The 27,710-nt window shown below is 38.0% G+C and overlaps 1 protein-coding gene across 1 annotated transcript in view; it reads left to right on the top strand.

Moving 5' to 3' along the window:
• Positions 1-27,710, top strand: part of GHR (growth hormone receptor) — a 118,698-nt gene that overhangs the window by 17,220 nt on the left and 73,768 nt on the right. The window contains exon 2 of the mRNA XM_066568813.1: positions 24,413-24,497. The gene's annotated coding sequence lies outside the window, so the exon portion shown is untranslated. The remainder of the gene's footprint in view (positions 1-24,412; positions 24,498-27,710) is intronic.

Raw genomic sequence — 27,710 nt, 5'->3', positions numbered from 1 at the left:
GGAAGGGCTGGTATCTGGGAGAGGCTGCAGCAGGTAAGACTTGCCAGGGGTCACCTACTGACTTTCATCCACTCGTCTTGGGCACAGATTGCCCACCTTGTTCTCCAGCCTATCTCCTTCTCTTGGCCATCCCAGCTTCTTCTTGCCTTTGAGGCTGACCATGACTGCTCATGTATCAAAAGGTGAGCTCGCCTTAGCAGCCTGTTTGTTCATCTTAATCCAGATGCTGAATTATTTTATATTTTAATTGTTATTTTCACACTTTTAGGGGGTAAGAAGGACAAAAGGCAGTGCTGGGTTGTAAGGACTGGTTTACAGAGGCTTTGAAGATGGGGCTGTTCCACATTGAGGAATAATGTTTTTCCCCTGTGCAGCATCAATCACTTTGCATTCCATTTCCACTATGACAGCTCAGATATAATTACTGTTCACCTTGGGCCACTTAAATGAGTACTGTATATTCCTGTAAACCTTTTAACCTGCTAAATTAATCACATGGAGAAAGTTAATGCTATTTATATTTAAATAAAAATTTGCAAACCAGGCAGGAGGGAAGAGTGTTTTTGTGTACAGTGTTACCATTTACGCTCAACTACTTGAGGGAGGCTGGTGGCTTTTTGAGAGATTATGGGTGTGAGCTTCTGCTAAAGACAATTGACTGTAATAAAGAGTATTTTTTAAAAAAAGGGCACTGTCCACTTGTGGCAGTCAGTAATGTTAAATGCCTTATGGAGGGCTATAGCCCCGCTTCTCATTAATCCTGTTTATTTATTGATACTGTCATGTTTGAAGGGGGTTGGATCTGAAAAGAGGTGAATACATGTAACAAGGTTCATTCTGTTAGGTTTGCTCCCTATTTACCTCCATGTCCATTTAGCACCTTGCTTGAGATTTAATCTTACACCTAGTGCTATAAAATGCCTTAAAGCATTCCATTTTCAAAGAGGTGCAATATGCCTTTCTCTTGCTTTTAATGAAATTTTACAGCCTTCAGTGTTGCATACACTGATTTTTCAAATATAAATCCTAAAGGCTGATGCCCCAGAAGAAATAAGAAAGCTCATTTTTAAGCACAACTTTAAGCTAGCCTCTTGAACATTGAATGTCTATGGTAAGCTTGGCAAGTCAAGTAACTTCTTAATACAGTCCTATCCACCATCTTTGGCGTATGAATTTCTCAGCTATTTAAAATACAGAGAGTAGAAACAGCATCTTTTTCTACATCTTCTTTCTCAACCTGTGAGAAAACTGATGTACAGATATATGTGTTGTGTATTAGTTGCTTTCTCAAGGTACAGTTCTATTCTACTATTCTGCAGTACAATCTCTAAGCATGAGCCAGTGTAGAAATCACTGGTGCAGAATGAGAACACATGCATCTCTCTGAAAAGGGCTCATTTCATGTCTGGGCAGTGTTGAGGGGGAGCAGCGAGGTGCATTTTATCGTGGAAATGTTGCAAAAACTGTTTCAAGTGCAAGGAAGGGACAGGAGTAAAAGTGGTGTATAGCACTGAGTCATACTTGTTTAAAAATATAAAAAAATTACTTTCCATGTTAAAATAACCAGCAGCTGTGTTTGCTTGCTGGAATTCATGTAGTTAAATTGTTATCTCATGAGAGTGTGCTCCCAGTTAATAGGATGTTACCCAAACTTTACCAAAAGTACAGGAATTCAGCGTGTTTCACCATTAAGATGCTTTTAAAAGTGAAGACACATCCTGCCCTCTCTTTTTCATACTTTTTCTTTAAGCAACAATTAAACCATCTCAAGACTCTTAATGCCACTTATCTTTGGGAGATAGATGAACACTGAACTGTTTTGCCCTTTGCAATTTATTTGTCACTTCAGGGTGGTGACAAGTGGCCTTTAACTAAAAGGAGGGACAATTATGCTTAATTGTTTGCATTGGAGGATTTTAAAAATCTTTTTAATTGTACTACTTAAGATGTTTTCCTCTCAAAAAGAAACTGATATATTAATTTGTGTATTTGTTTCGTTGTTTAAGTGCAAATACTAACAGCATTCCAGAGCCTTCTCCTCTTGCAGTGACTGTTGCTGTTTATCTCTGTGTCATCTATGGCTCATACTGTTGCACCCAAACCTAAATTCTTCACATCTTGATTACCCAGAGCAGAGGTTTGTTGCTGTGCTGACCATCAGCATCATTAGCTAATACATTCCCTTTGTGTCTTCAAGTCAAATGCAGCTACAGTGATATTTCTATGTTTGTGTAACTTGCATACTTTGTAATCATCAAAATATCAAAAGTACAGGCTTTTCAAAAGTACATATGACTTAATAAATGTGTTTCTGATGTTCTGATGTATCTACTGGAAGAGGCATTTAGAGAAGGGAGGAGAAGGATTTATTGAGAAAAAACAAAATGACTCATCAGAATTACTTGTCCTCTTTTCTTTCCCTTTTGTGACTATTTCCATTATAAACTGAAGTTATCAATGTCTGCCGAAATGGAATTGAGGACATAGCTCTCAGAAGGTGAAATACTTTGTAATTTTTAACCTTCCATTTCTATGTTTACATTTGCTAAAGGCTGAAAAAGTTTAGTTGCTCTGAAGAATGTTTGTCTAGTTTACTTATATCTTTTTCTAAGGGAAAAAAAAAGAAATGGACAATGTTTTTCCTTGTTCCTGAAATTCGTGAAATAACATGAATGTGTTTATCCCGCACTAGATGGTAAAGATGGACTCCTTCTGACAATTAAAGTTGCTCTCCATTAAGAAGTGTGTTTACTGCATTTAATGAAGCAGTACTTAGCTTTGCTAATATCAGTCTGGAGCAGTGCAGAAGTTCTTTTAGCACATGAGTGGATTCCCAGAACTCTTGCTTTGTAAATAATGTCTGTGCCCAGTGAGCCCTAATTGATAATGACTGTTAATGTAATACCTGCTGGCTAGGCCTGGTCTTTACTGAAAGAGCTCTTTGAAACTTATTTACTGATTGCTGCAATCAGTTTATTTAAAAAAAAACAAAGAAAGGAAAAAAAAAAAAAAAACACCAAAAAGCCCCAGACATTTATTTGGTCTCAGCTTTCTGATAATTGTTTTTCTTATTTGATAGAGTTAGGGATATTAAAGTCTCAAAACCCTTGTCTGCCTTTTTACTTGTAAAGCATGTCATGGTTTTGATTATGATCTCAGGAGCAGATACTGAATAAATGTAATTTTCTGTCCAGTTCACAAAAGGCCACCCCAAAATAAAGACATAGAATTTGCCTACTCTCTGTATCATGAGGTTTTTATAAACTAGTTACTATTTATTTACCTGTGCAGAAATTGAGGTTTAGTCACAAGGCTGCAATGGTGTTCTTCCTGTACTCAGGGTTTCTGTTGCTTTATATTTGCACACACTGTACAGACATCAACTTTTGAACCCTTGTCCTGTGGTACAGACTATGGCCAGCTCTGCTGCTGTCTACAAAAGGGATGGGAGTTGTGCTTTCATCCTTCTTACCTATAGTGTTTCCTTACAGGTCTTGATTTGATTGCCATTGTCAGAGAATGGATAATGCTTGACATAGATCATCCAATGGTGACATTCACGTCATGTTTTCCTCTTCTCTCTCTCCCTTTGTGGACATTTCAGTAGTTAAATTCTTCGTGCTGAATTACTTAATGGTTGCAAAGTGATCAGTTTATGGAGGGATAGCTGTATTTGTTTTGCCTTTATGGATTTTTACTTCAATAGTGATTTAGTTAAAATTTTTTATGACTTGCACTAACTGTTGTAGAAATGACTAGTGGGAGGTAAGATTTGCTTCAAATTATCTGAAAAACAGTAGTCCATAAAATAATGCATGAAAAAGAATTAATTGTTGATTTTTAATAAAGGTTTAATTAATAAATAATTATTATTCTCTCTTTATTGCTGGGTGGTTTTTGCTCTCAGCTTTTCACTGCATTTTAGACTAATTTTTAGTATGTATGTCAGTTTTACACCAACAAGGAAGACAAATACAGTACACAAAGTCAGAAAAATAGCTAAAATCTAGCAGTGTATTTTAGTTGGGATAACTTAAACTTAAGTAGCATTTGTGGAGAACTGAGTTCGGATTTTGATGTATCCCTTTAAGGATTTGTGCTTGGAGACTAATTTATGGCTTTATTCACTCTGTGCATCTCACGTGTATTTTGGCTGAGCAGTTGCACCCTGAATCTTTTGTGACAAGTTTATCAAGCCAGTTGGTATAATCTGTCAGTCCTGGGTCTGAAATGGACATGGGATCATAGTGGTTCATAATTTACAGCTCAGTGGGTGCTTTACAAGTGACTGCTCCAACCAGTGGAGAGATGATGCAGTTTTAAATGTTCTGAGGCACAAGGAGTGCAGCAAAATAGTTCAAGATGCAGCCAGACCATAAATAATTAAACATCAATACAGTATAGGTGTCTTGTTCTGACATATGTAGTCATAAAACCGGAAAAACAAATTTACAACACACTTTTATTTTACCATTACTCTGTACAAACAATAACCATTACTAAGCATTTCTTTCCTGTCTGTTATTAGAGTCTAGCATATTGGTGTATAATACATTTGTGTTAATGATAAATGTAGTTAGTTAAAAACCCCCTCCTTTACAGAAAAATACTTCAAATATATTTTTAAGTGGTTTGTAGCTCTTTTGAGCATCCAACAATATGGTAAAGAGTTTTGAGCTTAGGGATATTGTAGACTGTTAAAAGGCCTGGGGTTTTGGGGGTTTTTTGGGAGGGTTTTTTTGTTTGGTTGGTTGGTTGGTTTGGTTTGGATTTTCAAATTTATTTTCTCAGAATTTTGCATTCTGCATATTCTGTTGTTTCGTTCCCAGAATGCCCTCTTATGAGCCTCCACGGTTTTGGTCTTTGTTAATAGCTTCTGTTTATTAATAAAGCTGCACCTCTGCTGAAAGTGGCTTGACGGCTGGTGTGATTGACAGTATTTAAAACTAGTAAAGATATTTGCATTTCTTTTCAAGATGTTACTTTTTTTTTTTTTTTTTGGCTCTCTCACATGGCAATTGTCCATCACTTCACTGGAATGCCCTCCTGACAGCACCATGGGATTGTGCTGGTGTGAAACAGGGCAAGCTGGTACTGTCTTGTGTATCCTGCCATGCCAGGAATACTCCCAAAGGTGCTTTTGCTGAACACCAGCACCTGTCTTTTATCCTTCTATCCTTTCTGCAGGAGAGCCTCCTTGGATGACATATTTCGGGGGAGCCACAGGGGTATTTGGACTAAGTTCAGGATGTGACAAGGCATGGTTGTAGCGTTCCTGGTGTTGTACCAAAGCCCCTTAAAATGGCCTTGCAGCATACCTCTGAGATCGGTGTCCCCAGCAGGTGGAAACAGCTGTCTGGGAGCTGTGGCCTGGTACTTTAAGCATACCCAGAGCTGGGACCTGCAGAATGGCTACCTCTTTACTATTAAAATGTTTTGTTCTTAAAACACGCTTAAGAATTGTTTTCAGCTGTGGGACTTGACCCAAGCCAGGGATCTGCCAAGGACCATGGTGAGATAACCAGGCTTCATGGGAAAGGCATAATTGTTCTTTCAGGAGCAATGTGCTTGGGAGCATTCCTGTGTTTATTTTGACACCCAGCCCAAGTGGGGACATCTGATACTAGCCCTTTTGCTCCTCTTCTGACATATTGAGGTCATTTTGGTTTCAGCAATCTGGTGATGAAGACCTGGACACTCTTCCAATGTTTTCAAGTAAAAAGCAGCAACCATGGTGAATTCATGTGATGGAGGAAGGAATGTCCTGATGCATGCTAAGGCCAAATTGACCAGGGATTTTTAACGGGAGGAAAGCCTTGACTTGGTGAAGATCTAATTTCAAAGGACGGAATAGCATTTTAGTTTCAATTTCATAATCACATAAAACTGTTTTTAATGGCTTTCCAACAGAGATATCACACAAGGTTTTTCTTTTTCTTGTGCTTATTATATTGTATAATTGGTTTCTGGTAGTATCAAAACACTAGGAAATCTCTCTCAATAACATAATTAATCTCTACATGTTACAATTTAGTCTTAGCAAGGTCTGTTTTCCCAGAACCTCATATTTAACATCAAGACACTTTGAATTGTGTGTATATGCTTTGGTGCTGTCCTGTGGTTTTGGCAGTCAGGGCAGTATTCAAATCCCAATACCTAGTGCTTGCAACACCTCAGCTTTTGATGGTCACCACTGTGTCACTGGGCAGCTGTGTCTAGTAATGCCTGGAGTTAATGGGATTCAAAAGCTTATAAATACAAAGCACCTTCCTCTAGAGTGCCGTATTAAAAATAACACAGCAGCCAAACTAAAAATGTTAAGACTTGGCTCTAATGGTCCAGATTTTCAGAAACTGAACTTTCAGGTCTAACTGCTTTTATTGATACAAATATAAATATATTTATAAAATATATTTATTTATATATTTAATTTATCAATTACCACTGCTACCAGAATATGCATAAGTAGCACCTAAATACAAAAATAAAACCAAACCAAAACTTGAGCTATATATTGAACTTCCTAGGTGCTTCTTAAAACAAGATGGCTGCATTAAGTATGAACTATATTCAGCACGAGTTTGCAATGGGAAAGTACCTGAAATTGATCCATTTTATTTCCCAGCATATCTATCAAAATCCCGTGGAATATTATGCAAAACTCTTTTATACTGTGCTTAGGCTGCTTCTATAGAAGCTGAGTGGCTCTTGATGCCTCCTCTGGTACCTGATGCAAATGCCATCTTCCCATCAGGGCTGCCAGCACTTGTCCTCCTGTGCAGTCCAGAAAGAGGACAGAGCACGCTGCCTTAGTGCAGGTGGTGCAGCTACTGAATTTTGCTTATAAATAATTTGGATAGTGGAGCAATGATAAAGAAGTCATGTAGTTCTTTTTGGAACTATTTGGTTTGCCACAAGCCCAGTCTATATAGACCATGATAGATCTCTGCCTTTCAGTTAGAAAGTTTTTGTAGCACAGAAGGTATATAGGTTGGGGTAGTTTTTCAGTGTATTCATGCTGTTGACCCATAGTTTATGAGCAATTCATCTTGGCTCTGTTGAATAGCAAATTAATTTGCATCATTCTGTGTTTTCTTTCTAAAGCAGGCAGCTGGCAAGTGATTGGCTTTTAAAGCAGGGGTCTAAATGTAAAGGAATATAAATAAAATAAACTGACCTGTATTAATATAGCATTGAAATACCAGGATTTTTCTGGGGACTAGAATAAGAGAATACACCTGAAAATAATGGTGGCTGATGTCAAACAGAAGGATAGTAATTTGTACCTCTGTGGCATGTTTTTCATATGCTTTTGAAATATCTGAAATACATGTTCTCCAAAAAGAACAAGCACATGAGATTCTTCAAGATGTGAGCTAGAAATAACAAGCCCAAGAATTGCAAGTGTTACTCTGGAAGACACTGATAATTCTGTGGACATGAAACTTTTCTCTTCAGAAGCCTAAGAATGTTTGTCTATTATTTGTCAGGCTCTTGAGCTCTGTCTAAGCTGTATAATGCATACCATTGTGAGCTGTTCACCTTTTTAATATTACAGACACTTATTTTTTTGCTAAGCACTGTTTAAGGAGATCATTAATCCCTGATGTTCTCAGGTAAGAATAAAATAAGTACGTGACAGATAGAGAAGAGCAGGAAAAGACCTTGAAGCAAAAGTATAAGGACTCTGTTCATCTTTCATTAAGAAAAGAAATTCTCATCACTATCACAACTTTTTCTAAAAGGTGAAAATATTCTTTTCCCATATTGACTAGGTTTATTTAAACTTGACATTCATGTAGAATTCCTTCATGTCGAATTTATACATTTGAACTAGAGAAAATAAGGGAAATTCACTTGAGTTAGTTTTTCTTCGTTTGAAGACTGCCAGCTTTGTTTGAACCCAGCCAACTGGGTTTCTATGATGTTTTACATCTCCATAATAATTTCAGCTGGGTAGGGATCTGGTCATAACATATTTACTCTCTGGTATAAACCTAACTGTTTCAGTTTTCTTCTGCAGTTAAATCCAAGTCAGTATCTCTTGATGCTTCCAATGACAATAATGCTCTTTAAATGAGCACTCTTTGCTCATTTGGTGGTTCGAAGTGCCTATTTGATTCTTATAGTACAGCAGACCCTTATGCTCACACAGCTGCCACCATCAAGGAGGCTTTTAAAGAGGCTGGTACTGCTCACCTGGGTGCTGGTATCTTCTCATAGCAGTACCGTAACTTTTCTTGAATTTTCATATTTAATTGAAGGCAAATTTTCAAGTTGTTGCTGCGTTTAAGAGTAGCTAATTGTGATAACTGTTTGCAAAATCTTTGTTTTACTACAAGATATTTCTACAGCTACAGTTATGGAAGGTGTGGTGTTCTGGGCTGTTTCCTTAATGCTTTAGGCTGATATAACTTGGGCTTAACAGGAGCAAGCCACAAGATTGCTGGATGAAATCCTGAACACAGTAAACAAGTGGGAAATATACCTCTGAGAGGTTGCTGTCTCTCCACAGTCGGAACCGCAGTAAAACAAACCTGACTGTGAAGAGAGGATTTGAGCAGCAACAGAGAGCTACACACAATATTCATACCATTTTTCACCCACAGCTGGGCAGGGCAGTGTGTAAACACAGAGTGGGGTCTGCCACTGTTGCCATGCCATCCCATGCCCTTGCTTGGATAGGAAAGAATCTGATGAATATGAGCCATCAACTTCCTTCACTGCAATTCTTAGATCTGTGGTTTATTAAACATCCAGATTCCTTAGTAAAAGTGCCAAGTGATCCCAGGGTTTTACTCTACAGTTATTTTACAGAGCAAGTACTGCTAAGCTGCTTACCTGTGTGATTCATTTTTTCCTCAAGATGATGCATAAAGAAGGCTTTATTCTCCATCCCTTTTGCTCAGCGTAATACCACAGTGACAGGAGTGCAACAATGTTTATTGTAATACTCTGAGTGTTTCGCAGCTGCATGTCAGTCATGTGGAATTAGCTTATTAATGTTGATGAGAAATCTCATCCAAAAAGTGAGTGCAAGAAAAGAATGACCTTTTACACTTCTGGCTGGTTCATCATGCATGCTTACAAAAGGAACTTGCCATAGTTCACAATCCTAGCATGGCAGAGAAGCAGGTATCTGGCTGGTGTTAGTTTTGGCAGTTGGTTTCTTTGTAGCTTAGAGTCTTAATTAAACCTTAGAGAGCCTGAGGGATTACTTAAACATACATGCAATATCTTAGTATTCAGGAATTTTATATGTTTATTTTTAAAGACCTTCCTTCATTCCTTTTCTAGGACTGGAATGGAAAAGAACATATTACCATAAAGGTTTCTAAAATTATATTTATGCATAAAATGCATATTATGATAAAGGATTTCTCTCTGGGGCTCAGATTAGGAATTATATTCAGTACTTTTCCTGTTGCTATTCCCTGCTGAATTTCTTCATCTGATAGTATTACTGTTTAGGAAGTGGTAACATATGCATCTAACAAGTTAATTGTAAAAGCCCAAAAGGGGTAATTTGATTGTGCTACTGAAACAATAGTAGTCAAGCATTCTGGTCTGCGGTTGCCAGTTTTAAATTACCACGGTTGCTGTAAATCATGCAAAGGAATTGTGGGAAACAGAACTTTCAGTTTTTCATTAGAAATGGCCCATTTTCTCTCCAGGATCGCTCAGCCATCTGTCTAACAGACTGGAGTGGTGCTTCACAGGCCATTCCTTCAGCAATCCAGGGCAGTAAGAGTGGTGTGAGGGAACATTCCTGAGCGTTGCAGCATCTTTGAAATCTTAACTGTGCAGGTTTGTGGCTGAGAACCGAGTCCACTTCTCAAGGTAAATGATGCATAAGCAGGCACTGGCGATTTTCCATGGTAGGAACTCCTCATATGTTTCACATACACATAATTAGCTAGTTAGCACTTTGCTGTATAAGAGATGCTTCTCCTTTTTACTTTTAAAAAATACAATCCAACTCCAGCATACCTGAACTAATGTATTCTTTGCCCTTGTGTGATTTCACTAATCTATCAGAGGACCTGATAGCATCCTGTAGAAACATTCTGGAGAATCAGAACGGAAAATACCACACTCTAAAGATTTTAAGTAGTGTGTAGGGGGAAATAAGTGTCAATTTTAAAATGAAGTCATAATATCTCCCATTTTCAAACTTTTTATTTTACATATTCATGTTACCCATGTTGTTGGTATTGGACTGAGATGCAGGCTATTCCCAGGAAGCCCTAGTCCTGTTGTAGATACTCTATATTTGCCCTGTGGTGGAGAGGGGAAAGTAGTTCACACTGCTGGTAGGGGCTTATTTCTTTCTGGGGTGTTTAACAAAATGGCCCTTGAAGAGAATTATATTTTATTAAATGAGTTCTGAGCTAGGACAACTGGAGAATTTTACTGGTAAGTGACTGAACGGCTGGTTCAATGTATATATAGCCTTACCAGTTTGTTTTTGCTGCCTAAAAATGAAGGGAGTTGTGTGAGTAATGTCAAAATCACTATTCTGCAGTTGAAGTGAGTGGTATTTGGGTTAGTGTCTCTTGCCATTATAAGGCATTCCTAATGCTTAACTCTGCCCTGATCCTTCCAGTGAAATTTGTACCACTTGAGCACATCATATGGCCACAATGTGTATGTGTGGGAGTTGGGATTTCCAGGATGCTAGTGCCTACATCTGTAACAAATATGTGAAATGTTCTGGGATTCCTAATCTTTTGTTTCTGCCTATCACATTTCACTAACTCTACTTTGTTTTGTATCTGCTCTTCTTCTCTTTAAAAAAAGAAAAGAAAAAAAAAAGGAAAAGAAAATCCATATTAAAAGGTTTCTCTGCACAAATTTACATCTGCCTAAGTACACATGGCATGGAAACAAATAGAGCAGTCATTCTAATCATAAGCACAAATTATTATGAAAGGTAGGCAGTTGCCACTTTATTTTTAAAAATGTATATTTATGAAGTAATGTAGATAGAAGTCATCTATATCTCAATTCAGTTAACAGTAGAGTAATTGATATGTTTTGAATAATCAGAAGCTAGTGTGATTTTGTTCTTAATGTGGAGACAGCTACTATCATTCAAAAGCATTAGCTATTTGTGCTTATCAGGTATAAGCAGTGGTAGTGAAATGCCTTCTGATTGCCTAATTTACTACTATTTTTGCATCAAATAAAAAAAACAAACTAATTTTCAGTGAAGAAGTCATTATATCTGATAGACAGTTCAAATTTCCCTTAATGTTCTTTTTTGTTGACGTGGCAATAAAAAAACTGTTCTTCAGCTGTATGCAATCTTTCGCTAAAAATTAGATCAGTGAACTCTAAACTTGATTTTCTTATTTGTGCAGCTTTAAGCTGTTCAACTAATTTCTTTCTGTCAAGAATTACCTTTTTTATTTTTAATCACTTGATGGGGGGATTTATTTAAATTTACTTTGGCCTTTAAATGTCTTTCATTTCAGTTGTCCTTTAACCTTTGAAGTAAGATTTCAGTAAAATTTTAAATAATGTCTTTAAACAAATTCTTGCCTTTTTATATAATACTGCAGTGTATACTAGTTCAGGGGGAAGAAAAGAAAATTTTTGCAGACTTTAATTGAATCTCACTTCTGTTAAAGTTAGTTTGAGTTTACAGTTATTTTCAACTTATTCCCAGCTGTATTTTTCAGTGTGACAAGAGAAATTCATTTGGAGTAAGAAGCAAGGATATTTGGAGTAAGAAGTGAGGATTGTGCTTAGTCAGAGGAATTTACATATATGCAAAGCTGCTGTTTCTGGTGAGACTTCCAAATGATAAGAGGGAAGGAGGGAGTGAGTTTGAAAGTGAGGAGCTAAAATGGAAGCCCTCACAAAAAACCAGATTTGTGGAGTTCAATCAGAGCAGTGAGCAAAGAAGACTGAGAGTAAAATTAAGATTCTGATTTGTTTTCCAAAAAAAAAATCTTCAGGAATTTTCTTGAGGGGCAAAAGATCCATATTTTAAAGTCTGGATGATTAGACTTTTAGTGAGTGGATGTGTTTGGCTTGATGAGTTTGAGATGAAAATTGTAGGAAGATTCATGAGTGTTCTGGGCTGGTAGAACAGAGAATTTTGTAAGATGAGAAATACTGAACATATTTATAATGGAAAAGTAGAGCCCTAGAGTGAAAGGTCAGAAGACAGCATGAGGGAGAGGAAGAGAGTACTGGGACAGAGAGCAAGAGGAGGGATATGAAGGATTTAGAGTAGACCAAAAACAAAAATCCATCTAGTTAATAGTTGAGAGAAATCTTCTGGCTCTTTCAACACTTATCCACTCCTTTCCTCTTTTCTCCAAAAGAAAAGATATCAGAGGGGGAAAGTAGTAGATGAGTTGTACTGGCTGGTGATCCTGTGGCAGCACTGGGACAATGACCCATCTGGAGTAGCTGTGTGGCAGCTCCCTGGTGTATTTTACCTGCATTGTTCAGAGATCTCTCAGTAAGCAGGAGATTGATGTGACCTGCAGTTACCTTCTCTTTCCTGGGCTCTGTCTTAGAATGGCTTGAATGTTGACTCATAAAAGGAACACAGAGTTTGTTCAGTGTTCTCCATTATGCCCCTGGAGCACTTTTTGGATACCTAGAAAAGAAGCTGGGCCTCTGTAGCAGAGCGACACCACCCATGCTGTCTGAATGATGCTATCCTTGAGTCATCGCCCATGTGGGAAGAGCTGATCTCTGGGCCAGCCTGGAGATGAGCTGTTGATCAGCACAGACTGTGCTGTACAAAACTGTGAGTTTTGTTGCTCTGTTTTGAATCTTCCTTGGTTATTTTGAAGATTTTGCCATAGAGTGTTTTCCAGTTCATGGTGAATAAGAAATCCAGATTTTGTTATATGACATCCATCCACCTTACCAGCATATCTACCTTACCAGGCTTTTCTTGTCCTCTGTCTTGCCCTGCCTGTGCAGTAATCCTTGTCCCTTTGAACTAAGTGTAAATAGTGAATATTTAGACTTAGTTAAATATTTTATTACTCTATTAATTTCTCTACACATGTTTAATTCCACCCTCAGGCTGTAATTAAGAATTACTCTTAATTCTTCTCAATTTTTGTAATGCACAGAGAGTGTCATTTGAGCTCTTTCTTGCACTGTCAGAGTTGAATTCATCTGTGCTCATTCAGGTATATCCTTATTCACACTTCCCTATTGACAAGTCTAGTTCTTAGGGATGTGATAGGACCCACCATGTCCTAAAAAGCTGAAAGATTCTTAGAAGTCATTCATCAAGAGTATGAGCTCCCTTTGAAGGAAGGGGCTGAGGGACATGCATGTATTCTACCTGCCAGTCTTGAAACTTGCTGTTGTCATTGTGGCAGCTGTGACATTCTGAAAGATTGGGTCTGTGGTATGCTTATGAGAAAAAGAGGATGTATTGTTAGCTTGAAACTTTCCTATGTAAATCATTTAAGTAAATCAATCAATTGTTGGGGTGATTTCTCCTGATGGACGTCACTTCAGCTGTGGTTACAGGAATGGATTGCTACTGGTAGGAAATGCTCTCACAGGATAAATCTCTTCTACCTCAGTATTCTGTGCACTGGCTTTCACAGGTAAATGAGTGTAGCAAATCTGTCTGCTGGGTTCTCTAGCAGGCTGATACTCAGAAGCTGCAAATTCATGGCATGGTAACTGCATCTTTCTTTGGTATTTGGGTGTGATTTTATGTGATAATTTTTATTAAAAATTCATGAGTTTGGAGAAGAATACTCACCCTGGTGAGAAGCACTTTCAGTTTCTCACACTGCTACTTAAACTGAAATTGCTGGAAACAATTGCTTTCTTTTTTAGGTTTTTTGAATAATCAGCTACCAAAGTAAGCTATATTTCATGAAAAAACTTAAATCATTAATTGATCTAAAGTTCCAAATGATAAAATTACTGAAATGTTCTGATATCAGCATGTGGTCTGAGGACTTAGTGCTACTTTAGAAGGAAACAAAGCACTCTAAAAATTGCACAAAGCCATATCTACACTTTTTTTTTCAGATCTGTGACCAAATTCTGAAATGCTACTTTTATCTTTATAACCATTATTGTGAGTTTTCAGTCTGACAATGATCAATTCTATAATTCATGGTGCCCTGGAAATCTTAACTGCTGTCCACTGTTCTGATTCATTATTTTATTATTTTTGGCAAGGCAAGGTAGCATGCACTAGAGTTATGAGGAACAAGTTGAATTGAAAGTTGCTTGAAATATGATGCCTTTTTTTTTTCTCTCTTTTTTTTCCTTTTTTTTTTTTTTAACCCTAAGGTTTCTTTTCAGTAAAACTTTTTTACTTATCTGTGTAGGTCACTTTTTTCATTCTGAGTTCAGTATATTATTTTTCTTAAATTGTGTTCAGGTTTTATTTCCAGAAAGTTGACTTCATTCTTCTTTGCGCCCGGTACAGAACTGCTTACAGGAATAGATGCATATAAATAATCTTTTCAAAGACTCACATTGTAACAAGTGAAACCCTTGATCCATTCATCTAGGTTCTTAAACACTGAACAGGTAAATGAGAGCTTCATGAAATTAATTATTCAGTAATGGAAAATGAGTATTCAAGTTTATAATAATGGGTGAAGGGGTGAATTGAACTTTACATTAAACTTATCATTAAATGAAAGAACAAGGAAACATAATTTGTATCTGTATAAACGCACCTGCATTGTGGGAATCTAGTTGTTAAGCCTAGAAGCATTCTTTGTAACATCTATTCAGTTACTATCAGCACCGGTTAGTCCACTATGATGAAACTTCTGAAATAACCTGAGATTTGGGAGAACTAAAAAAACCCGCATCTCTTTGTTTAGGTTCTTTAAAATATTTGGGAGTCCTTGATATTTTGCAAGTCACTTCTATACTGAGGCAATTAAATTTACAAACACATTATTAAGCATAACTTACAAAGGCAAGAAAACTGCAAATCCCTTTGTTTTTAATGGCATCATTTGCCATCAAGGTAGAATTATGTCATAAGGAAGCTATTAGAGATTATCTGATTAGGCATATAGGACTCTCTTCAGTGAAGCTTTATGATGTCCACATACTGAAGAATGGGAAGAGGAAGCCTTTGTTTTAAGTGAAAGTGTTGAGTGAGTTTACTTGATTGTCTCTTGCAATTATTCTGTATTTCTGATGTGGACTGTATAAACAAATATGACAGAGTTGTAAATAAATACCTATATGAAATAAGTATAAGTATGTAAATACGTAAGTAAATTTATATTCCTAATTCAGTCTAATATTGGCTACAGGCTGGAAGCTGAGTCCTGCCATCAGTGGTGTTCCTGCCAACCCCTGAAAATAGGCCTCTTTGAATTCCTGAGTCTGATTTAAGATTGTTGATTTAATATTTTTAGAAGGAAAAACAAGCCTAAATCAATGGAGAAGTACTTGGCTGGAGATTTGAATTGCACAAGATATGTGTTCTCACTTGAGCCCTCAGGTAAAAGACTCTGGAGGAATTCTCCATCCCATTCCTATGTAAATTCTGACCCCAGCCCCCAAAAAAATCCTGCTAATGATACTTTCTGTTCCTTAGTTACCCACAGGTAAAGAAATCTTAGTTTTTGATACTGATGGTCTTTTAGTTGAACTCAATTTTTCATTGGCTGGATAACACATTGTCTTATTCTTTTCCTGAGATGTATCAAAAGACTTCAAGCTAAAGAGGCAGTGTGGATGTAAACATACATGAAAATCAGCAGCAGAATTTAAGAGAAAGTAAATGATGGCTATGACAAGAACTTGCAACATGAAATGGAAACCTGTATTTTATACATAAAACCTTTAATTTAAATATATACATCGATGCAAGCCCAGGCAGTCTTAGGAAAGATGAGTGGAAGGGTATGAATTAAATGCTCAGATTTCCCAAGTGCCTCATTGTGACTGACTTTCAAGGAGGAATTCCGGAGCTGTGTTCCTTCTTCTGTTGATCTAATAAAATAATCGAATAATAGAATGTTTAAAATAGAATGGAAGAAAAATACAAAATCTACTCTAAAGTGTCCTTGTTGTATACGCTTCAGAATTTGAAGCATAGAATATCTCTTCTGGATCTCTCTTTCCATGGGTGACACAGGCCAGTAATGCCATGTATAATCTTCATTGAGTTAAGGAACTGGATTGGAGATCTCCCTAGAAGAAACATTGGGCTCTGAAATAAAATGTTGAGTGTCTTGCTTGAGACCTTTAAAATATTTTTTTTCCCTGATCTATTAACTTTGTTGTAGGGTTATTCTTCAGATTTAGATTTTAGAAAGTAGAAATTTTGAAAGTTTGAAGAAAGATAAGACTAAAACCAACAAAAAATGTTTCTTCTTCAGCAATTTTTAGAGTTTGGAAAACAGCTATTAAAAGCCGTAGCATGTATGGCTCCTGTGGCTTCGTTAAACAGACAGCACTAAGAGTATTTGTTTTCCAGAATTGTGGAGGATTGCCACAATAGAAATATATTTAGAATATGAAAATATATAAAGTACATATGTAGCTTGCAACAGAGGGCAATAGAAAAGCCTCAACTAAGATGTAAATCTTAGTGACTTTTTTGCCTGTTACATGATACCTCAGTGGTGATTATTGAAGAACAAAACTAAGACCCGTATTTTATAATAACAAAATATTTATTTTGAACATGATTTGTACATTCACTCATATTCCAGCAGTATTTGAGGCCATAAGTATCTCAGCATATTGCAGGAACATCTGGTGAGGCCTGGATGCCTCACTCAGCCCCTGGCTGGGCATCGAGAGTAGGTGGCAGGGGCTGCATTTTAGCCCTTCAGTCCTACATGCCTGTGTGCTTCCCAGCCACACTTTTCACTCCTGGCTGACTTCAGCACCTTTCTTCTTAGCAAACTTCTGTACACCCCTTTCTTTAATGATTAATCTCTTCACAGGGGCTCCTTCTTGATAGCACCAGTCACGCAGACCTTGGAGCTGTGTGGTCAGTGGTGTAGGATTTAGGCATTGCTCTGCGTAGCCAAGTGATGTCCAGATTCCCCTGACTGCAGAAGCTCTGAGGAAGTGCAGTTCAGGACTGAAAAGCTGAGAACATACTTCAGAAGTGTAGAAAGATCAGCCCATTATGCTACATAATTTTGAGTCAAACTCAAAATACTCAGTAACTAATGAAGAGTTACATTTCTCGTGTCAGTGAAATCTGAACCCTGTTAAGCTGAAATGGCAAATTTTGGCCTTTTTGAGGAAAAATGAGTGATAGTGAGGCAGGAAACAGAGTAGCTGTTTTAGGATATGACAACAAAGTGGGCTTTTTGTATTTGCTGTTGAGTGAAGAGAAGGTTGGAGAAAGTAACCACTCACAGGTAACGCTTTGTTTGAATGTGACCAATTTGTAGAATTTGTAAAGCCAATCATTTAAACATTAGGAATGCTTAGGGTAGCAGCTACAAGGTTTAATGGCCAAGCTAAACTCAAACGTAGAAGAGATGGAGGGAGATAAGATAAATTTGCTGCTATCCCCTAAATCTCTCTTCTTTGTTCTCAAGAACGATGTGCTAAGGTTGCACCATTCCAAAAAGTAGAGGGGGAGTGGGAACCCTAGAGGTTTCGTCTTTGCCTGAGTTACATACTAAGGCACCAGTAAGCCTAAAATAACATTTCTATCTCTGAATTATAAACCCTGTACTTCAAAGCATAAAATGTTTACTCACTGTGATGGTTAGTCATGAGCTTTTTTGATCCAATAAATACTGTTTGTATGTTTCTGTATTAACAGTTTGCCAAGTCATTCTATACACTGTCTTTTCTTAGAGCACTGACAATTTTGGCAGCATACATTTATTGGGTGATTTTCTGAATATGCTGTATTTGCTTTCCAAAAATTCTGTATTTTTTTCTTCTCCCTTTTTACAGTCTTAGTTCCGTGAACCACAGTTTTTATTCCTGCTTTAGTTAGTATTAATAGATTTGTTTTTCCATATCAACTGACATTTTATGTGCCTATTGAGAAATGTTTAATCAAAAAGGAGATTAATTGAATTGCATTAATTGCATTAAGTGATCTGGCTGGGAAGAAGGGGATTGGACCAGATAATGTCTGACACTGTTGCACTGCCTGATTTTCTCCATTTCTGTTACACAGATCACCAGTTACTTGTGCCCAGTAATTTGTTTACTTGAACAGCAAGTTAAAGTGATGGAGATTTTTTAAAATTAATATTATTTATCTTCTAGTAAATTCCAGTTTTCATTTTGTTTCAGCCTTGTAAAATATTTATTGTTCCTTACTTCTATTTTTGATTCCTCAGTATCTCTTAGGTTTCATTAAAGAGCAATCTAGTGCTTATTGTTTCTGCTACATGTGGATTATCACCAGGTACAGTAATCCATTATGTATTTTTCTTAATTAACTGGCTATTACCTTGATAGTAAAAAGGTGCTCCAGACTTCAAGCAACATATTTATGTCTATGCTCTTTTGAAGTTAGTCTCTTAAGTGTGGACATAAGAAGTGTCTACAATAATCCAGTAATATTTTTTTTTCTAATCTTTTCTTTGTCATTTTCCTGTTAATTTATCAAAAGACTTTTCCTTTTAAGTTACTGATATGTCAGCAACAGTTTCAGCTAATAGAGTTCTGGATTTCCAGCTGCCCAGATCTCAGAATACTTTCTATAAACATTGACTAAACTATTCTTCATAACATTCCTCCAGCACAAGAAGATAATTAGCTGTAGCTGGGAATATGACATATTTCACTAAAGAAAGGCAGTCTGAATTTCTGGATACCACAAGAGCTATGTTGTTTGTCAAGTGAAATTGCTAGGATTTCTGTTTGCATCCTTTACAATCCTGGTGGTTTCTTTTAAAAGGCCAAAGAGGTGTATTAATTCCTATATTTGGCCTTGCACCACAGTGTAGATCTCCTGAGCTATCCTGTCCACATATACTCTTGTAACCATAATGCAGTGGAAAACATAAATTAATATTTTATCCTGCCACGAGTGCCAAAAAAGAATAAGTTGTTACTCAGCTTAGTGCTGCTAAGAAAATGTTCCGGTTATTGTTATGTCAAAGGGGCAAAGACTGCCAAGTCTGTAAGGACAGAAATGTGGTTCAGTGAAGTATTTAAAGCATGAAGGGCAAGATTTATTGTTAGACTCCTAAAGATATGAATAGATTGAGGGGAGAGGGGAAAAGACTCTGATTTGGAACTAGAATGTGATCCCTCATCCAGGGTAGATTGGTGAGACAAGTGTAAAGGTTAAACAGATTCAAAGCTTTTGGTGTCTGAATGGAAGAAAAAGGGAATGATGATGGAAGGTTCTGATGTGTTTTCTTAGTGTTTCCTTGAAGGAATTTAGGGAATTCCTGTGCAGAGGAGAAAGTTGATGAGAGAATTTAAGGAGTGAGTTCACAGTTGCAGAACATTATTTTAGCTGAGAATGTGAAACCCCATTACAAGTTTGAAGGTGAGAAGTTTGAACCTAAGAAAGAGCACAGAAGCACAGAATATCCCAAGTTTTAAGGGACCTATTAGGATCATCGAGTCCAACTCTGCCCCTCTCAGGACCATATAGAACTAAACCATATAACCAAGAGCATTGTCCAGACAATCCTTGGAGCCCTGACATACTTGGTGCCATGACCAGGGGAGCTTGTTGGAGTGACTAACTATGTTCTTAGTAAAGAACCTTTTCCTAATGTCAAACCTGAACTTATCCAGTGCAGCCTCACTGCACTTCCTTGTGTCCTGGCACTGGTCACCAGGGAGAGATCAGCACCTCCCCTTCTCTGCCCCCAGGAGGAAAGTGTACCTTGCTGCCAGGTCCCCCCTCAGCTTCTCCTGTCCAAGCTGTGCAAGCCAACTCACCTCAAATGGTCTGCATAAGTCTTGCCCTGAAGGGGTTTCACCATCTGGGTCACCCTTCTCTGGACACATGGACACTTAGACAACAATCTGTTGTCATTCTTATACTGTGGCACCCAGAAGTGCCCCCAGGACTCGAGGTGAGGCTGCCCCAGTGCAGAGCAGAGCAGGACAATCCCCTCCCTTGCCTGGCTGGTGATGCTGTCCCTGATGCCCCCAGGACATGCTTGGCCCTCCTGGCTGCCAGGGCACTGCTGGCTCATGTTCATCTTGCCATAAAATGGTTGGAATGACTCAAAAGTGCATGTGAAGAGTCTGTTTTTCCTTTTGCTTGAGATAAATACTTTCAAAAGGTTTAGGAAAAAGTAGTTCAAGACTCTCAGCAAGTGTCACACATGCCAGTTGATACAATCTAGGGAAATAAAGTGCATTTCAGTTAAAATTATAATACATCTCAGACAAATTGTTTTGTTTTCCTTTGGGTTTAAATGTAGAGTAGTGGTTTATCTGGAAATGGAAAGAAATAACATACAAGAGAATTAGAATAAAGAGACAGGATTCCTTAGATCAATCTCAGAGGCACAAATGCTCAGGAAATAGGTGCCAGATATCACAGGTGCCAGGAGTCCTCTGACACATCTGTTAGAGGTAGCCCAGCATAATGGAAAAGCAGGAACTCCTGGACAATCTTGTAGGACTTGTGAATCCATATCACGTGTCTGCTTGGAAATAGTCCACTCCTTTTCGATGTTCCATGCAGTCAGAGGATTTTTTTGCAATCTTTCTTCCAAAGCATGTCATTTATACCCTCCTCTTATTTTGTCTGCTGTCTGCAACTTTTCAGTTAGATATGTTAATTCCACAGAATTGTGGAATCATGGAATTACTGAGGTTGGAAAGGATGCCTGGATATCATTTAGTCCAACCCTTGTGCTCAGAGCGAGATTTCATTAATGCAGTTGTGCTTTGAGTCCATAGGACTTTCGAGTACCCCTGGACTCCGCAACCTCTAAACAACCTCTTCCACTGTTCTGTCCTCTCTTCAGTGAAAAAGATCATTAATGGAGATTTAAACAGAAATTACTCTTGGGTTGCTGCTTTAGTGGCTGTGCCTCAGCTGGACTTTTTGCCATTGGTTGAAATCCTTTGAGCAGGGCATTTCAGCTAGTTTCCAGTACATTTCACTAGTTTGTACTTCATCATTAAGATTTTACATGGGAGAGGTTCAAAAGCCTTTCCAGCTTTTTTTCAGCACTGGACCTTTCCTTAGATGCTTTTTTGAAGACTAAAAGAACTTCTGGCCCATTTGAGTCCATTTGATCTTGTCCGGATTATTATTTTCTGGTAGGTTAGCTTAGGACATAATGAGAAGATAATAATGGGCAAAGATCCTCACATGCCAGTTAAGGCACTAATGGGTCTGAGTCTGTTTCTTATTTTGTGAAACAAACTAGTTTGGATGGGCCCTATCAACTCAGTGCTGTAAGCCTTTTGTTTGCCTTGTGGATTCCAGTAATCAAATGTGCTTCTGTATCTCTGAAAAAAAAAAAAAGAGCTTCACCTATATCAGTTATTCACGTGAATCTGTGTTACCCTTTTTCAAAGCTACAGTTTTTCCAAGAATCATTTTAAAGGGAGACTGCTAATCATTTTAACATCCAGCTTATTACATTATGTACAGTAATGCCTGTTTTTCACACATAATGAACTGTCAGAGCCAAGTGCAAATATAGCTGATTTTGTGCTTGTATGGTTGTTCTAAACTGTTGCTGCTGGCATTTTTTGTGCTATCACCCCTCGCTGCTGCCACAGATAGAGTGACGCACTTCACCTGCAAGAGAGAAATAGCAATATCTTTATTGAGGTAAAACAGCCATTTCAGCCATTCAACAAAGTTTTGTGGTAAATGCGTCAACAGTTTAACAATATTTGATGGCAAGGTGTACTTGATTTTTTGCAGCACAGAGGATGGGGTCATACAGAACTGTCCAGGAGACCATCCTGCTGAGTCACAGGTTCAAGGACTCCCCTGTGTTCTGAATTTTCTGATGGGAGTTTAGTTGTGCCTGGATCCAGACTTAGTCCCAGACTTGGTCAACATTTTATGGCTAAAGGATTGTAATTGCACAATCAATATTTTATGTCACTTAGGTAAAATTTTGAAGTTTAGCATGTTTCTAATCACTTACCGAGAATCTTCTAAGGCAAGGAGTCTCTCAGCCCCAAGAATTAATGTAGAGATGTGTCCATGCTGAAGGGGAGTCCTGGAACACAGCCCCTTCTGTGCAGGAGAGCTCAGGCTGCCCACTGTTTATGGAGTAAGATGATTGACTTATGGTCATATTTGCACAGCAGCCGTATTTCGTTTGGCGCATGCTCAGCTAGCCCTCAGCTGTTGAACAAGCCTCACAGGCCTTAGGTGTCAAGCAAGATTTATGGCCCCTAACTATTGTGTTGATATCTGTGAGCCAGATGTAGCTGTCATAGCCACCCCGGGTGGCTGTTGCACAAGCAGAAAGCGGCAGGGGTTGGAGCACATCGCCACAGCTGCCAAGAGGGAAACAAAATGTTCTGAGTACAATCAGGTAATCAGAACTTAGGACATTTCCCTTTGTTGCCCATAAAGTAGCTGAGAGATCTTTTCTGCTGCTGAGCAGGGTTTCAAAATATTTTGGAAGGACTGCTGGAATAATTTTTTCTGTCCTATTGTAATAGGACTCTGACTTTGTCATATAAAGGTCATTTCCCCTTGTTAGTGCCACAGCGAGTGTTTTGAAAAAGGAATTTGTCAGTAGTCCTTAGTAGCTCACTTCAGTCAATAGCTGGCTTAGACTTTATAACTTTGTTCCATACTAAGCTGTCCTTTTATTTTTGGAAATGAGAGTTGTGGCTCACTGCTCAGTTATTCTGCCTGAAATTCAGAGTTCTTTCAAAAGTCAGAAATTAAATTAACACAAGATTCCTTGTAGAATTACATATGAATGCAGGACACAAGCAGTAATATTCTCAGCCTGCTGAAATGTGAGCAGGTGCTTTCTAAAAAGTGTGATAATAGAATTTGGCTGAGCATATTATGGGGTAGACTAATGTAAAGACTTATAATGTAGGGGCTTGTCTACATTATGTGAACCAGGAGGGAACCGTGCTTACAGGTTTTACTTTGGATGACCACACATAGGATGATTTTTTTTTTATTGTAATACTACATATTAGTCATGCTTTTGCATAGAAACAGCTTTCTGTTTATTTCAAATGTCTGTTTAATTTTTCTCCATACTAAAGGATTTTTTCATTTGGCAGGTGGAGAGGGTATTGTTTCAGGGCTTTTTAGTATAAATTTAGAGGTGTCAGCCTTTTACACATTGCACTATAGAAGGATTCCAGAGAAATATTTATGAAGCTTTCACTCAAAAGCACATTTTGCTTCCACTGTTTATTGATCTATCTGTACATTAAAATTATACACATACAGATAAAAAATTCTGGAGGTACAAAAAGATTCTTGCTGCTCTTTTTTCAGCTAGTGCTAACTCAGTAAAGGAAAATTCTCTTCTAAAATGTTACTTTTTTCTTGTTCAGGCTAGGGCAGTGTGACCCTAGGCATTCAGTTTGCATGTACACAGTAGTTCTTTAAATGTTATTTGAGGGGGTTTGCAGTCTGATTTTTTTCCCCCTGTGTTTTAAAGAGCCTGATACTGTGAAATCTGGTCATCTTTTTGTAGTCCCACCCACTAGAAACCAGATTATTGTGAATTATTCAAATAATATGAGCATTATTTGACTTTTTAAATATCTGACTTTTTAAAATGCTTTCAAAAGCTGACTTGAATTCTTGGGAAGAAGTAACTTTCCATGTTGAATTTATGTTATTTTCCTTTAATGGAGAAATGCTGCTAGTTAAGAACTCTTTTGGATGCTGCTGCTGTGCCAAAATATCATGGCAGTGAAAATGTGCTTAGGAATTCAGAACATATCATGCTACTTTTTTTTATCAGTGTGCCATCTTCGTGAGATTTAGACATCCTCTTTTAAGAGGGAAATGAAATGTTATTTTCTTAATTTCACCAGTTCATAAGTTACTGTGCTGTAATTTATTTTCTAAAGTAGTAGGAGGAGGAGGAGGAGTTGTTGTTGTTGTTGTTGTTGTTGTTGTTGTTGTTGTTGTTGTGGTAGTGAGATACTACTCATCCTCTCAGTCGTTCAGAGATTACTTCCAGGGCAGATGATTTTCACCAGGAATGTGCATAAGAATGAGTTGACCTTGACCTCTCTTTGCCTTTTGAGTATGTGTTCACGTTAATGTCAAGGTTGGCAGGGTGCTGTGGCTTGGCAGGCCTCGGTGGCATGGGGCTGGGGCCCGGTGCAGTTTGAGTGAGCAGCCCAGGTGCTGCGCTCGGCGCCGCCAGGCACACGGCCCTGCTGGTGGCCTTCCCTCAGGGACAGCAGGACCAGGACACCAGCCTGGATTTTGTCATGGTGCCCTCCCACCGCAGGTGACCTTTGCTCTTCCAGAGCTCAACTCCTGTCTGTTTCTCCTGTTTTCATGAAGGTGCTGGGATGGCTGGAGAAGGTCGTGATCTGCAGTCGAGCTGAGGGAGGCGTGAAGCATTGTCCGTCCCCTGCTGACATTTGAGGTAGGGTGATAATTTTTATCTTATCTGCAAGTGACTTTATTACCAGTGTTGGCTAAGCAGATTGATCAGTAGTATCCTGTAATACCCCAAAATAATCCACACAGATCCTAGAATTCATTCCTGCAGGGGGTGATAATTAAAATATGCATTATTCAAAATTCTGATTGGGATTATTTTTTTAATCATATTTTAATATCCAAAACAATTGAGATGTATGAATTAAGGCTGTCAGATGCAGTCCTGATTAAATTGATGACTTCAAGCCTTTCTGTCAATCTCTAGTAGCCAGCATTTGAGACAGAGGGCTGGGTGACTCTTTGAAGTGGTTAAAAGCCATTTTTCCTTGTCAGAGAAAAATTATTATACTGCATTTTAACAAGCCATTTCCCACATAGAGTGCTATTTAGGATATTAATTAGCTGAATTTAAATGCACACTATTGAAACAAATAGAGAAAAAAATCTCTATTTTATGAATGAGGGAGAATGTGAAAATGCCTATCAGAACACTGTAGGTAACAAATCAGGGTTTAAATGACACTTAAAAGTGTCATTGAATTTGAATGTACATATGGGTTTTAATTAATGTCTAATTCATTGGTTCTCTCCTGTATTACTGAAAGCCTAATCAGAATACAGTGGTGTAAATTTGAATTGGACATCACAGAAATATCCAGTGTATAATGGATTCAGACCCGCGGTTGCTCATGGCGTGAAGCTGAAAAGCTGTTATCTGGTGTTAAATTGCTGCATGAGGCTACAGCTGCTATCCGTGTGTACTGTAGCAGTTTTATAAGACTTGAACTGGCTATTCCTGTCTAAGTGTACATAGTTGTACTGTCATTAAATAGAAGAGAAATTATAGATACTTCTAGCTTCAGTTTCTATGACAGTAGGTAAAACTTGCTATCCTATGCCTATGTTTTTAATGTTTCTGAAACCAGATGGTATAGCCCTAGATTCATTCATTGCACCATGGATCTCTGCTTGGGATATTTGCCTATATGAATTTTACCAAGGAAATGAGAACGTCAGAATAGTGAAAAGTTACTTGTAAAAATGCTTGTAAAGTATGCATAAATTAGTCATTAGTGATGTTCTTAACCAAAGCCTTCTTTGTTGTGGTTACCATGCTTTTTTATACAGAGTTCAGCACACCTGGAAAACAGTTTTTGAATTACTTCTGTTATTTTATAGCTGAAACATGGCCAAACAACCATACAGAAAACTGCTTCTGGGCTCTGTTTTCTTGGCTTCCTGTGCCCAGGGAGTGATTTGATCCATAGTTAAACTGCCCATTCCTGATTCCTCTGTGAGCTGCCTGGAACTGGAAGGACACAGCTTGGCCACGGGGTCTGGCTTTACTTCTGAGCTCCACCACAAACTCAATCGGGCTCTGTCACCCTCTGTAACCTTGCTGTGTTTCAGTTTCCTGTTTGTAGATGAAGGCTAATACTTATGAACTTTCAGAAGGGACCAAAAGATCCCAATCCTTAGGAAATGCTATTTGTGCAGTGCTTATCATCTTTGATGTGATGTTCACGTGGTGTTACCAGGGGAGAATTTAAACCTTTTGGATTTATGCGTGACTGATTTTTATTCTTTCAAGTATATGAATTTAGTCACCGGTTAATGAGTGTGATTACTGAAGAAAAACTTGTATGCAACAAATGAATTAAAAATAAGGACTGATTTATGCATCAGGGCAATTCAAAACTCTGTCTGCTGTGATATTCCACAGTTTTAATAATGTCGAGAAAAATATATGCTATGAGGAAGTGATTTATTGAATATTGCTGTACAATTTGTGTTGAACCTGAGAGCAGTCAGTCTTATCACACTTATGTGAACATGGCTCCTGTCACAAGGTTGGTGTGATTGGTAAATGTCATGCATATTTTACCAGATGGTATCATTGCTAATGACTTCTTTAAAAAAAAAGATAAAATGTTTTTATGTATATATTTTTTTATTTTACATTTTTTAAAAGTTTCTCTTAAGATGAAAGTCTTTGGTCACTCCAATAATACAGCTTCCTGTGATATTAAATTTATTCAGTACAAGAACTACAAAAAAAGGAACAGTCCTGCTCTTTCCCTTCCATGCTGACACTTTCCACATGGCATGTGAGTGAGACTGCCATTCAGAGCCCAGGGCTGAGTGATGTGAGGGTGTTTAGTGGTGGCCTGATTAAAGGGAGAGAGCCAGTTCCTAAGCCTTTTGCTGACAGGCATCTGTGCAAGCAGTCTTGCTTCCTGCTTTAGTATAAAAATGCCTACTAGAGCAAGGCTCCTAGTCAGACTTCAGAGGAGTTGGGTAATGTGCTAGATGAGAAGAGCCCCCAGCAGGGATTTACAAAACTCCCTCCAATGTCCTGCCCTTTAGTCTGCTCCTTTTTTTGAATGATATGTCCGAGATCTAGCTTGGTATGGGATTTATACTTGTGAATAGACAGCACAGAGTGGGTTTGTGCCTGAGAAATACTTAGAGTGGTTGTGGTTGAAGCCCCAGACTCTGTGAATTTTATCTGTAAATATCGATTTCCTCATGGTCCCATGCAAACATCAGTGACAGCAGTGGAAAAATGTGAGTGCATTTCTCGTTTTTAATGAACAGTTGAATGTGCTCCAAAGTTTCACTTTTTTAATGAGTTGGTATTGTGATGGAGTTCCTGCAGAGAAGGAAGTCATAAAATCAGTGAAGGCAGACGTGCTGCTGCCAGCCAGCCAGCTTTGCACGGGGCAGCTCTGTTGTTTGTAGCACCTGTTTGTTGCATACTATCCCATTTTGAGCTGATCAGTCCAAACTTGATGTGCTTTATGTGCAATGTCTAAAATCAAATGTTGTAATGCTGAGCTATGATTGCTTTGGTCTCTGACATTTGAAAAGTGGTATATGTGGTATGATAGCCTTACATCCACTACACTGGTGTTACTGCAGCTAAAGAGCACAGTTAATTTCTGTTGTTTGTGAAAGAGCTATACACTTATTAAGATGGCTTTTCTAGTTGCTTGAGTGTTTCAGATGAGCTTTTTTTCTCTTAATTGCAATTCTTTCCATCTTAATGCAAACTGTCAATTTCGATGGTTTGTTTGGTTTGGGTTTGAGATTTTTTTAATCCACTACAGCTTTATTTTGTGTTGGTGAGATGGCTGCCAGTGTATCCACAAGACTGTAATATTCTGTGGTATATAAGGAGGGTGTTGCAGTTCAT

The sequence above is a fragment of the Molothrus aeneus genome, chromosome Z, assembly GCF_037042795.1.
Source record: "Molothrus aeneus isolate 106 chromosome Z, BPBGC_Maene_1.0, whole genome shotgun sequence".
Lineage (NCBI taxonomy): Eukaryota > Metazoa > Chordata > Aves > Passeriformes > Icteridae > Molothrus > Molothrus aeneus.
Note: the sequence above shows the minus strand (reverse complement) of the source record. Positions and strands in the feature narration are given on the sequence as shown.